Genomic DNA, 14,292 nt, shown 5'->3' on the forward strand with positions numbered 1-14,292 from the left:
TAGAGTTTTGAGATGCATTAGACAAACATACAAATTATGCTTCCAAACTCACAGACACAAGCAGTCTATAGGCCTGAATCTTCAATCATTTTCTCCAGAAACATCTGCAGTTTCCCTCAACAGTATGACTGGAGTGCCAAACACAACCTTTTAACTGCTCATCATTTATAACTTATTCTTTAACTCCTAGGATTGCCTCCAAAGGATGCTTAAGGTTAATAAGTGAACCGTGTAACTATATTGAAGGATTCTAAAAGAAATAACAGGAGACAATTGTCACCATGGTATCAAACTGTACCTTCTTTTTCTTGAAAAGAAACATTAAGAAGATTGTACAGAAGAGATGGGAGGGGTAGAGTTACCAACAGTAACAATGCATTCTCTAACATCTTGAACTGAAATGAAGGAAAATTTTTTGAGAATGAAAGACTTAAAGAAACATCTAAAAACCTATCTCCACTTGATTCACATACTGTCCACAGCATCTTAAACACATCTATTGAAAAGAAAACAGTTGAACAGCTAGTACAAGGTACTCAGGTCTGACCTGCAGTAAAAAGTTAGGAACTTGATTTGTGCAGTCATATATTTCCCCTGTCCCAAGTCTCCAGGCTTTCTTTTGGGACTTAAATGAATTTATCTTGAAGGGTGCTAGCTCTAAAAAGGAATACTTTTAAAGAACATACTCATTTGGTCAGGGAGTCTAACTTCTGCCTTTGATCTCTTGTTGAAATGGCTTTGAATAAGTGAATTTCTACGCCTAATGTAGAACACTTGATAACTTTCTCAGAAGAAATACCACAACTGTGAAGGGATCATCCAATATTGAATTATTAACAAAAGTGCTACTAAAAGCAATTCTCTTAACAGTAAGAATAAACTAGCTGTAAGATATTAAAAACTTGAAAGTGCATTTAGATTCATACACACCAATTACTGTGTCCTTACTGTACAAAGAAAATCATCCTGTATGACAATGGTCAGTATCATACGTAAAGAAGATATTTTCCTGGTGTTTTATATTACTGTTTTATGTCAGGCAGCAATCCTGTAAAGAGAGTAATGTAGGTAGGGATTACTGCAGAATTAAGTCCAAAAATGAAGTGAAAAAATGCAGAAACAGACAAAAGTGGAAAATTCAGTAATATTATTTATTTAGCATATTCAGTCTTGCAGAACAGTTCTGATGCAGATAGGCTGCAAGTTTCAATGATGCAGTGTTTTTTAGTGATGAACTCATGAACTGAGAGCGTTCTGGTATATGACCACAGAATCATAGAATTATACATAGATCACTCTGCAGGAAATGCCTCCTAGTAGTTTCCATGGAAACTACAACAGATACAAAGAGCACAATAACACTATCTGATAGAGCAAATTCTCAGCTGCAAAAACATAGTAACCCCCACTAGCTATGAATTTTTGCCAGTGATGGACAAGGACCTGCATGCCATTCAAATCTGCGTGGCTATTCAAAATGTGGTATTGTTGCCACTGCTGAAACACACCATCTACCAGCACTCTGTGCTAACATCCATTGTCTGGTCACCAGAAATATTCAGCAAGTGCCAATGAATGACAATGGGTGCAATTTTTCTGAATGGAGGAATTCAGTGACACACTTTTGCTTGGTGGTAGGTAGACAGTTGGACTGCATGAGCTTGGTGGTCTTTTCCAATCTTGGTGACTCTTTGATTCTAGGAGTCTATGATTCATACACTCTTGGGATAAGGCATCCATGATTTCTTTGGGCAATCTGTTTCAGCACCTCACTGCCATTTGGGTAAAGAATTTCTTCCTAACATCTAACCTAAATCTCCCCTCTTTCAGTTTAAAGCCATTCCCCCTTGTCCTATCACTAACAGACTGCATAAAAAGTCACTCTCCCTTCTATTTATAAACTTCCCTCAAGTATTACAAGGCTGCAATGAGGTCTTCTCAAAGCTATTCCTCTCCAGGCTAAACAAGCCCAGCTTCCTCAGCCTTTCTTCATAAGAGAGGTATTTCAGCCCTCTGATTATCTTGGTGGCCTTGCTCTGGACCCACTCCAGTAACTCCACGTCTCTCCTGTGCTGGATGCCCAAACATGGACACAGTAGTCCAGATGGGGCTCACAAGGGCTGAGTAGACATTCTTCACCCTGCTGGCCATCCTTCTTTTGATGCAACCAAAGCTACAAAAGCATGTGGTTGGCTCATGTATTCATGTACTCCTCATCCACTAAGCCCTCCAACTCCTTCTCTGCAGGGCTAATCTCAATGAAGTCTTCTCCCAGTCTGTACACATATCTGGGATTGCTCCAACACAAGAGCAACACTCTGCATTTGGGCTTCTTGAATAGCATTCAGTTCAGTTCAGTTCAGGGTTTTCAGGCTTGTCCTTTCCTCCTATTGCACCAACTGTAACACTCAGCTTGGTGTCATTGGCGAACTTGCTGAGGGTACACTTGATCTCATTGTCTATGTCATTGGTAAAGATGTTGAAGAGCACCAGTCCCAAGACCAACCCCTGGGGGATATCACTTATGACCAGCCTCCACCTGGACAAGATATATTGAACACAACCCTCTGGCTACAACCACTCAGCCAATAGTAATACTTGGAACTGATTTTGTTTTGTGACTTCTCATGACTATTTCATGTGGCTTGATAAAATAAGTAGAGACTTCATAAATAGGAACACTGAAGCAAAACACTGCAAAGTATTTAGAATAATGGAGAGAGGAACATCTCTCAGAATGAGGAAATAAAGAGTTCGCTCCTGAAAACATCTATAATAGAAATTGATTTCTTCACCATGAAATTTCTGCTGAAGGAGTAAATAATTGTGGGGAAAACTGATTTCAAAAAGGAAAAAATTCAGACCTTCAAAATTTCTGATTTTTATTTTCAGTTATGATTAGGACAGAACTCCAAACCAGTTCTGAGTGACTAGAGATGATAATCTCAGTTCAGTCAAAATTAATTTTTAATGTTCCATCTCTGGTCAGCAACAGGTGACAAGTACTAATTTATTTCAATCCTGTCCGTTAGGACAAGGTGAGGTTGATCTTTGAGATACCTGTTTATGGAGGGAGCTTAAATCAGACTAGATGCCTAGCTTTTCAAGTGCTAAAAGTGGAGAAAACTGTCTCATGCTCTCTGCTTCAGTGCTCTGGAAGTGTGGCTGATGAAGATCTTTGTATTTATGATTTCCACAAATGGTTGATTTTAAGCATAGTTCTGTTGTTTTAATATAACTGAAAATAATCTTTATTGGTATTAAAAGGATAATTTTGAAATTTCCCTCCTAGCTTCAGTGGTATAATATTTTTTGTCTGAATGTCAGTGCAGCTTAATACCAGTCTTCTTATTTCAATGGATCTTTACATCATGGAAAGATGGTAAAGCTCCCACATTTGCCAAGTGGCATTTCAAGTGAACTGAATGACATTTCAAAGCAAAGTACTGTATCTCTGACAGAGGAGCCATTTGCTTTTAGTGCAGTGAATTGCAGTGTTTTCCTTTGAGCTTACAGCAAATGAAACCTGTATTATTGAACACCTATTGGACTTTTTACTTCAGCAGATAAGTTGTCATATGACTTCAAGATCTGACATTAGTCCTCAGCCAATGGAAATATAGTTCTGCAAGAACCAAAGATCTCCCTCTAACTACTCTCAAGTTAAAAATTAGCTCCCAGATCAGATCACCCAGACAACTGCACAGAAGAGTAATGGAACTGGCTGGCGTACTAAAATTTTATCAAAAAGTTTTATTAACAGTTGATTAAATTACTCTACAACAGAACTATCCAACTGCTTGGGACACAGTGAGCAATCAATGGAATGTGTCCTGTATAAAAATAATCATGAGGAAAGAATGTGTCTCCAATCCAAACAATTCTACAGACAAAATTTATTGCCAGTACCCGGAAAAAGCACAGATTCAGTAAATGCTGCTTAAATTTTAGTAAGGTCTCAGGGATTTGATGTCTCCAGTATTTCTCAGTATTCTTCTCTTGCTTATTGAAGCAGGTACATAGTATTTCTTCAGAACTCCTGACTACACAGTGCTGGCACTAGCACCCTGGACATCAGAAAAACCATGCAGAGGATCCTGTAATGGGACATGGAATAAGACTGCTGTCTTAATATAAAAGAACAGCTATTTGGTGGACCCAAGAAAAAGAGTCTTCCTGATCAGCAGCCACATGCCTAGTTTGCAAGATGACAAACATTCATCATCTCCCAAATTCAAACTTTCACTTCAGGTAGTGCATTTCTCTCCAAACACCCTATTTTTATGTTATGTGGAATTACAACAAATTTTACAACACCTGTGGCTGAAGCATCTACTACTGTAAGCTCATCAATGCTGGTCAAGGTTTCTAGGTATATAAACAAGATTCTGTATTGTAAGATTATCCCTGCTTCATTCCAACCTGTAATATATTTTCCCTTTTTCTAGATACAATCACTTTGTCTTCTAGGCATTTACTGTGAATCCAAGGCAACTACACCAATTTTCTAAAATAGCCAAGAACCTCTCATCAATTCAAGTGTGTCTGCCAGTTATATGACATTATTTGCACAAGCTAGGAAGCTTAACTCCATCAGAAAGCCTTAAAAGTCAACAAAAAAGTTTTATGAGCCAGATCCAGCCTGTCATAATAATTTTAATCTAGCAGTTAGTTGCCTCCTACCCACTTATCTTTGGTCCTTCAGACAAAGTTTGTGAGTAAGATAAAGGTTAGATATTGTGGGTGTGTTACTTTCTAACATCTTCTTTCAAATGGTGATTGTTCTTCCAAAACTTAAGTGACGAGAGCATATTAGCTGCACAAGCTTTTTCACATCACATGACTTGGATGATCAGTGAGAAAACCATGAAAGAATGTTGGGGGAAATGGTTAGGGACTATTTGTAGCTCCACCTATGTTCCCTTAGACCCACAGGGACATCTCATGTTTGACCGCTTCACAGACACACTTAACAGATGAATGACAGAGGAAGTTTTGAGGATTGCAGTCCTAAGATGAAATAAAGCATTTTCCAGTGGCATCGTTGAACAACATTGATTAACCAGAGTTAAATGCTGGACTTCATCATGACTGGTTCAAGAGCGATGAAGAATAGCAGTTCTGTGTTTTTTTCTGCCCCATGAGCCTTTGAAATGAATCAATTGTTCAGCTGCCTACCAGATCTTAAGAGACTGTAAGATGTTTTAAACACACAAATTTCAGTATTATTTTCACTTCAACTACAACATTGATTAGTCTGATTTAGTCATCTTTCGTAATGGTCCCTCTTGAGATGACTTACATGTTATTATAAAATCAATGAAAAAATGATTTATTTTTTTTTTAAAGAAAGACTAAATTAAAAAAAATCTTTTTTTCATTTCCATTTTAGAAAATGAATATTGAATCATTATGATTTTGGCCAGACCATGCTGCACTGTTTTTCATCTCCTCTTTCTTTTGAAAGTGACCTTAGTCTGTTCACAAATACTACTAAAAGTTATTTTTTCCAGAACTGGCAATAAATTTTATCTACATAAGTATATGGATTGCCATGATATTCTTTCCTTATGAATACTTTTTAAATACAATGCATTCAAGATATGTTTTCCACTTGCTTCTGTCACCTTAACATTGTGCATTCCTGTACCTTTATCATTGTTATTTGCCTCTATATTTGTTTTGCTTTTTCTATTGATGAAGATTCGATGTTGAGATTCAGTGTCTGGAGCCAAATAATCTTGCTTTGCAAGCTGTCCCATCTCTATAGTACACTCAAAATGCATGCATCGTCAACTACAGGGAATACACAATTTCAAAACAACCTGCTCAATAGGCAGCACCTCTTACAGGATTCATCAGTGCATTGTTAGACATTGTAGCACCAATAGTACTGGCTCAGTTCCTTTTCCCTTACTATTCAACTACCAAGTAAATTGTTTTTTGTTGTTGTTCCTTTCTTTTTTTTTCTTACTTGCTTAAGGTATACTCTAGTTGATGAGTTTCTTTCTCCACAAATCTTTGTTTGTGCTGTCTTTATGATGTCTTAACTGCTTTGATCATGCTCTTACTTTGCCAGCAGATTTGGCCTGTTTATGCTTTTCTTGTAACATTCTATTTTGTTGCTTGTCCAGCTTGCCTTTGTTTGTTTATGACTTCCAATAACATCCTCTAAATTATTTGGCATCACTTTCTCAAATACATACAAGCTATGTATTCCCATTCTTTTCCCATACGAGCTGTAATGAGATTTATTCATCATCCCAAAGTAACGGCCTGAAATGCACTCTCAGCTTTACCTCGTATGTCTCCTTTCCAAGATATCTTTGCACTTATAAAGGGTATAAGAGACAGGAAAGCCTAATCATCTATCTTGATTTTATCTCACTCTTTCCCATAATGTAACACAAGGCCAGCCAGCCTCACTTCCATTCCCAGAAAGGTGATGGAACAGCTCATTCTGGATGTCATCTACAAGCAAGTGGAAGAGAAGAATGTTATCAGGAGCAGTCGATGTGGGTTCACTACGAGGAAATCATATGTGACCAATTTGGTAGCCTTCTGTGATGTCATCATCAGCTGGGTAGATGAGGGGAGAGCAGTTGATGTTGTCTATCTTGACTTCAGCAAGGCTTTTGACACTGCCTTCCATAACATTCACATAGATAAGCTTAGGAAGTGTGGGACAGATGAGCGGACAGTGATGTGGACTGAGAACTGACTAGCAGAGCTCAGAGGGTTGTGATCAGTGGCACAGAGTATAGTTGGAGGCCTGCAGCTAGCACTGTTCCCCAGGGGTCAGTACTGGGTCAGGTCTTGTTTAACATCTTCATCAATGACCTGGATGAAGGAAGAGAAAGCACCCTCAGCAAGTTTACTAATGATAAGAAGCTGGGAGGAGTGGCTGACACACCAAAAGGCTGTGCTGCCATTCAGCAAGACCTGAACAGGGTGGATAGTGGAGTGGAGTAGAAAGTTATGAAGTTCAACAAGAATAAGTGTAGAGTCCTACAGCTGGTGAGGAAATAACCACATCAGTACAGGGTAGGGACTAACCTGCTGGACAGGAGCTGTGCAGAAAAGGACCTCGGTATCCTGGTGGACAACAGGTTGGCCACGAGCCAGCAGTGTGTCCTTGTGGCCAAGAAGGTCAAAGGTATCCTAGGGTGCACTGAAAAAAGCATTGCCAGCAGGTTGGTGGAAGTAATCTTCCCCATTTACTCTGCCCAGGTGAGGCCACATCTGGAATAGTGTGTCCAGCTCTGGGCTCTTCAATTCAAGAAAGACAGGGAAATTTTAGAGTCCAGTGGAGGGCCACATAGATGATGAGGGGCCTGGAGCATCTCCCTCATGAGGAAAGGCTGAGAGACCAGGGGCTGTTCAGCCCAGAGAAGACAATACTGAGAGGAGATCTTAGCAATGCTTATAAATATCTAAAGAGCATATCTAAAGTAGATAATGTTGGGCTTTCCTCAGTGATGTGCAGCAAGAGGAGGCAATGGGAACAAACTGGAACACAGGAAGTTCTATCTGAACCTGCGGAAAAATTACTTTACTTTGAAGGTGACAGTGCACTGGAACAAGCTACCCAGAGAGGCTGTGGAGTCTCCTCCCCCAGAGATATTGAAAACCTGCCTTCAGAGGTCCTTTCCAACACCTACGATACTGTGATTCTGTGATAACATATCATAACATAACATGCCAACAGTTTCTCCTCACAACCTCACTCTATTTCTACAACATCCCAACATGGTTGTCTGAATCTTTGATTAAAAAGAATGTTTACAATGTTTTTTCATCTGATTATTTAGTGAACATCATATGACTTCATAAATATATATATGTGAGAGGGAGGCAAACAGACATTACTCTTGGCTTTCATAACTTAGTTATGAATTTGCTTTTATTTTTTGATTCATCCCTCATATTCATAAAATCAACTAATCAGGTTCCTGAATTTTATCTGGAATGTGGTTTCATGGATTCTTTTTCTCTGCCTCTTTTTCTGCTTTGGTTAGTTTTTGCAACAGCACAACACATCTTACAGTTCAGTGTACATAGAACTTCACTATGCCAATCACCCTAAATAACAGTTTCTGGTGGCTCACTGAGGAAATTGCAGTGTTGCTTATCCTATAGCTATGTTACTGATACACTTTTCTTTTTTTGTTCTAAATTTAATCTTGCAAAGATTGTTCTCTTTCCACTCTGATTCACACCAGAGCAAATCAGGAAGTATCAAAATCTCACAAGAGAAAAGAAACAGAGGGCTTTGACCAGATCTACTAAGTCACTGACATAGACACATTGCTTGTGTCTAGACTAAGCAGAAGTATGTCAGAACACATGTTGTAGTCTTGATCTCTCTGTTTTCTGCAGAAGAGACTTGGTTGTTAGTCATGTACTCTTCCCATTGCCACTGGGAAATCAATAGTTGGAAAGGCTGGTTTCTGAATAGATGTTACACTTTAGAGTGGGGGGTAAAGGGTGAAGAGGGGAGGGGAGGGGAGGGGGAGGGGGAGGGGAGGGGAGGAGGGCAGGAAGGAAGCAGCTAGAGCATTTCTGTCATCCTCAGAATGTGTGAAGACTCCTCTACTCTTGTTTTTTTTTTTATGTATTTCTCAGCATTCCCATGAGGGCATTGGCAACTCTGAGCTGGTTATGCATGGTGGAGTTCTTTGGGGAATACGATATTGAGTAGTCTGAAGGACGAATGACAGCAAGGGGTATTTGAGGGGGTTTGAGGAGCTACCAAATACTTAAGCAGCAGAGAGTAGAGAGTTACATCCGAATCTGCACAAGTTTGTATTCAGTTTAAGGATTTGATTCTTCCCTCACCTCAGTGAAAGTGTTAAGAAACCACTAAGGAGCTAACAGTGTATAAACAGAGTGAGATGAAAAACAAGCAGGAGGTATTTCCTAGTTCATAGATCCTGATAATCAAATCCACAGTATTACAGCATGACAAGTCCATTCTATTCAGCAGATCAGCGTGAATGAAACAGAGAACCAAATCTAGTAGTAAGCAGGCAGTCGCCCTAAAAACCTTTGAGACCGAACTACATTATCATTGAGGACAGTGAAAATCAAGCAGAATTGAATGGATTTCAGACCCGAACTTGGCCATAAGTGGTAGATACATTAAAATAAGAGATAGTGAGTCATTCTTGTATCCTAAATACCATTCCCGTGCAGAGAAACAGCACAGGAACCAGAGCTACTCTTGCTGAAAAAGGACATGGTAGCTATAGGAACTAAAATATAACAACACATTCTCTCAATCTCATGTGTTCAGCAGTATTAACAAGAAGAGAAAACAAAGTTTCTTTCTTTCAGAACTGATAAAAAACTTTTCATCTAAATTAATACAAAGCAGATGAAAAGCCTATTTTTTTCTCAAAAATCAGTGTGAGTTTACCCACTGACATTCTTCAAAAGTGAAACTATTTCATGTCATTTGCGTTACACATTTGCATAGTACAGTTCTTGTATACTGGGCCAAAGATGATGGAGGAAGATCCCTTTAAATAAACTTGCCACAGAATCCAAGACAATGTACCCAGGCCAAGCTATGAGGACTCTGCTGCTGCTGGTTTTGTTAGAAAACTGGTAGGCTAAGAAATGCCACCTAAAAGAATGTTCCCACTGTGTCTGAAAAGAAGTTCAAGGAGTAAACCTAACAAAATGCTATTTACTGCTTGAGAGTTTGTTAACAAGTAGATTGCCATAGAGAATGCTCAGTTTTTCAAGTCTGTAATAACTAGTCAATATTATGCAGAGCTTATCTTCAAGATACTCCTAAGAGAATTTTTTTTGGAGGAGTGGGTCCAGCAATCCAAAATATTCATGGTTACCGATGCCTCTGTATTGCTATTCTTGTAAATGACTGTTAAAACCAGAAGTCCAACAGAGACATGTGGCAACCAACATTCCAAAGCTCAGGCTTAGGCTATTAGCAATTTGCAGGGGAAATTCATCTTACAAACAATCCTATGAATTGTATTTTTATTGCAGGGCTTGGCATGTAATAATATCATTCATCCTCAGGGTAATGTAGCTCTGCGATAGAAAAAAAAAGGCCAGTTATGATCTACGGTGCTGGACAGTAACATTAGTTGTGTTTCTGCACCTAGCTGATGTATGCTCCATCATGAACGTACCTACTTACGAAGAGCGAGACCATGATGCAACCTGGATTTGTTCATAAGGTATTCTTGGGATGACCACAGTGGTGAGCAAACAAAGAGTGGTACACGACTACTATGCCCAGGTAGCAGGGGTGTTATCTGCCTCAGCTGAGAACAGATTGGAAAGCAAGAAGCAGTGCCAGGGTGGAAAGAATAGGGCACAGGCATGCTGTCTTTGGAGATGAATTCCTGTAAATAGCATTTTGGAAGAGAAAGTCCTGGGCTGATTTTATTTTTATTTTTTTTCTTTTCAGCAGCATCTGTAATTTGAAGCAAGCCTCTTTATTATTTATTAATTTTATTACACAACCAACACTTCTGTTTCAGCACATGTTGGCCAAGGATCTTCCACAGCACATTTTACAACTTCCACTTCAAGTCTCCCTCACTGCAGTTTTCTGTCAAACAACAGTTTGTCTTCAGACCTAGGGTGGAAGTATTATCTAATATAATGCACAGGGAAAAAATAGCTTCCGTTCTTTTTTTTTCAGGCAACCCTCCTGTGATGTCTGTACAAACCACCAATTGAAAGCAGGCTCTGAATTCAGGCTGTTCTCTCTTAAGTACCACATGTAGGTGAAATTATTACAACTTAATCAATTTATCATGACAGCTAAGGGACTAGAAAAAAAATAATTTTCTCTGGCCCTGCTGTCTGAGAATATACGTAACAACAGAATCTGAGAGCACTGGGGGATGATTTGTTTTATTCAGATGCAATGCACAGGGGAGTCTCAGCTAATATACTCAGACTGGAGACTCCTACTATTAGAATGATACATTTGTGCATGCAAGTAAATTTCTAAAAAGAATTTTGCCTGATACTTTTCACAAAATCAACTTAATCTAATTTCACAAGTATGTACAACTTTGAAAGACTGATCCTCAGAGATTATGTTTCACTATAAATAATTGTCCTGAACTTTTTCTGCCTTCTATGACCTTGGCAATGAATACAATGACAGTGAGAATTCTTCCATGACAGTTTTATATTTTAGCATCCATAAGGCAGATTTTTGTAGTTAATCACATGAAAAGCAATGGATCACACAGGCTGCAAATCCAAATTATTTGGCAAAAGTCAGAACGAAAAGTATGTTGATTTCTCTATTGGCCAATAACCAAAATTATTTCATCTAGGGCAAGAAAGGGTGAGAGCAAATGTAGATCATTATTTTCACTAGTTTTGGTATTTTTTCCTCTAATTTGGTAATTAAGAGCTCTGCTATTCTCACAACAAAATGAGTGATGGACCCTTGATAGCAACACCTAAAGATAACTGCTTCAAGGCAAGGCAGCATTCTTAATTTATGTGAGTCTCAGCTGGATCAAGATTCAAGTGCTCACTCTTTCACATATTAACATGTTTTGCCTACAATAAGAGTTTATGAATTAATGATTATGAAGAAACTAATTCTGATTTTGACTGGTTTACCTAACAGATCAAGTTTCTATTAGCAGGATAAATGATACTCCTACTGAGATATGACAATAAATTAATAAATTCATTAAGGATATATCATTGTTACTGGATCAGTACAAGCAATTGACTTTACCTTGCATTTATATTTACAAATTCTAAAAATAAAGTAACAAGGCACATTATAGCATCAAGTGTCTTATAATTTAGTAGGAAAGCCCATCTTTATTTCCCAGGTATTTGCAGGGTTAATCTTAAACAACACCAAGATACACGTATTGCTTTTGTTCTTATGGGAGTTTTCTCATCAGTTTTGTGGGAGATGATTACTAAGTGAAAAATACCCAACTGGATGTTGGGAACTTGAACTTCATGCTTGTTTGAAATAGCAGTTTTTGACATTTCATACGCTCTGCCTAGGGTCTAATATGAATAGGTTATGAATATAATTTATTAACATACAAAACACTGACAAAGATCTGAAAATTTTAAGCATAATATTTGTGATGTGTAAAGCACTTAAGACCTTGTTGTATACATTAATCCTACATTGATAAAAAATCCCACTCCGCGTTATTGAAGTCAACTGGAATTACACAGCTATAAATTGTTAGGAATTTCAGTATGTGAGTATATCTAATTATCCTGCCTTATCCTATCTTTGAGATCCTGTCTGTTCAGAGTACTAATTAAGAGGCACTACAGGTGGATTCCAAAGCCCTTAAGTAAGAAGTTACATGGATACTTACGTAGCTTAAGGCCCAATTACAGTTTTTGTTCAAGCATTTACACTGCATTACTACTAATGACTTGTTTTAATTCTGCAGAGAAAAGCAGCTTTCTTGGACTATGCCAATTCCTTGTTGTGTCTGCAGAATCATCGTGACAGTGAAAGGACTACAGATACAGGTCTGTTGTGGAGTCAGGCAGACAGACTTGTGCATCAAAGCAAGGAGGAGGCAGGCAGTGAACGTGGGTACACCCAGTCACCTTGGCCATGGTGGGAAGGGCACCTGGAAGTGCTGCAGAAAGGTACATCATTAACAGCTGAGGAAAGAGGTGCCATTATAGACTGAGGAAAGGGGAACAATTAGCATCACAGGAAAGGTATGCCATTAGGACCCAAACTTGGGCTCCTCGATGACTCTGGAGAACTGACTTGTGGCTCAGCTGGGCCATGACTGACAACAAACAGAAGACAAATCAGCTCCCTCCCAGTGCAAGTCTCATGCTTGTGTCTGACTGCAGCAGGGCAGTGGGAATATTTGTTTTCCTTAGTTTTCTGCAGCACGTGCAACCCGTGCTCTGTCTTGCACAATACTGTTGGTTGAGGTCATTGCAGAACAGTGGCAGGTGATTGCCTAACTTGTGTATTTCACTGTTCTTTCCCATGTTCACCTAGTAGTTAATTGTCTGGCACTTGAGAGAGAAACACATAGTTCCAGGAGGAAAGGGTTTGCAGCAGGTACAGTGAACTTGCAGACCTGGTAAACAGTAGGGAAAAGCAGCTGTTTCTTTTCTCTCTCTGTGAAAAACTAATGGGAAGAATATGAAGCCAAAGCCTTTCTGGTTAGACAGGTGACCAGTGCAATGGAGATGCTAGAAAAGAGTGTTTGTTGAATGCTGTAAAGGGATGCACATTTTTTACCCCCAAAAGCAATACTTTTCAGTGGTAAGAGGCCTTTCATTTTACTTCTAATATATTAAAAAAATTCTTTATTAAAGAAAAAGCATGTGAGACATAAGTACAGTTTATCTAAAAAATTTCTTCAGAGGATGAATCAACAACAGTCATAGTTGATTCGTCAGAAAAAATACTAAAGACCAAGGAACAAAGGTAAAAGAAACAAACTAGACAGGAAGAATGACAATCTAGTATCCTTCTTGTGGAAAGTGACACAGAAAGAAGACTGAAAGATGCCTGCGGATGAGGATTTTATGAATACTGAAATAAGGCTAATACAATATCCCAGTGCTGCTGATGAAAAAATATATATATACAAGAAGTGGTTTACACAATGTGAGAATGTACAGACTTACTATGAAAAAGAGACTATCCGCAGCACAAGCTTAAGGCATTAACACAGCTACCGAAGACTGATAGCTCTGCAAAGCTCTCAGGTCTCCTAAGAGAGCTAGGGTCAGATTATGCAAAGATAATGCTCAAATTAATTGCTAGTTTAAAGTGCTCTGTCATAGAATCATAAAATCATAGAATCACGAGGTTGGAAACGACCTGCAAGATCATCTAGTCCAACTGTTGGCTCAAATTCAGCCGAGCATCAACCAACACCCCCAGGTCCCTTCCCTCTTCACAGTCACCCAGCCACTCAGTTGTTGTGTGTGGCCAAAGTGCAGGACCCGGCACTTGGCCTTGTTGAACCTCATCCCATTCACCTCAGCCCAGCGATCCAAGTTATTTAGATCTCTCTGGAGGGCCTCCCTACCCTCAGGCAGATTGACACCATCTCCCAACTTGGTGTCATCTGGAAACTTGCTGAGGTTACACTCAATCCCCTCATCTAGGTCATCAATAAAGATATTAAACAAATGGAGTGCCTGGCAGCAGCCACTATCAGCTACTTATCGAAGACTCAAAGAAAAAGAAGAGGATAAGCATTTTTAGAGACATCTTTCCCTTATGACATCTCCTGCCTTCTGACTTTCAGCCATTTAGGATATAAA

The 14,292-nt window shown here is 39.0% G+C and overlaps 1 long non-coding RNA gene across 1 annotated transcript in view; it reads right to left on the reverse strand.

Moving 5' to 3' along the window:
* Positions 1–14,292, reverse strand: part of LOC104910118 — a 179,311-nt gene that overhangs the window by 89,289 nt on the left and 75,730 nt on the right. The gene's annotated exons all lie outside the window — the stretch shown is intronic.

This window comes from Meleagris gallopavo, chromosome 3, assembly GCF_000146605.3.
Source record: "Meleagris gallopavo isolate NT-WF06-2002-E0010 breed Aviagen turkey brand Nicholas breeding stock chromosome 3, Turkey_5.1, whole genome shotgun sequence".
Classification (NCBI taxonomy): domain Eukaryota; kingdom Metazoa; phylum Chordata; class Aves; order Galliformes; family Phasianidae; genus Meleagris; species Meleagris gallopavo.